A 231-nucleotide genomic window follows, 5' to 3' on the forward strand; every position below is an offset into this window, starting at 1 on the left:
TCCAACAGCTTGCACCCGTATCAGCAGTGCAACATGATTAGAGGTGAGGAACGTTTCAAGACTATACTCCTCATAGTTGATTCATGTGCACACAGATGAGGTTGCAATATTGCGCAAACCAGCTCCTGCATGGACAAACACATGCGCCCAAGCACTTAGATGATTATATGCAAGTATGTGTTATTTATATAGACAGATTAACATATTTTAGATTAGCTTCTTGCGTGTATG

This window comes from Penaeus monodon, chromosome 28 (genome assembly GCF_015228065.2).
Source record: "Penaeus monodon isolate SGIC_2016 chromosome 28, NSTDA_Pmon_1, whole genome shotgun sequence".
Lineage (NCBI taxonomy): Eukaryota > Metazoa > Arthropoda > Malacostraca > Decapoda > Penaeidae > Penaeus > Penaeus monodon.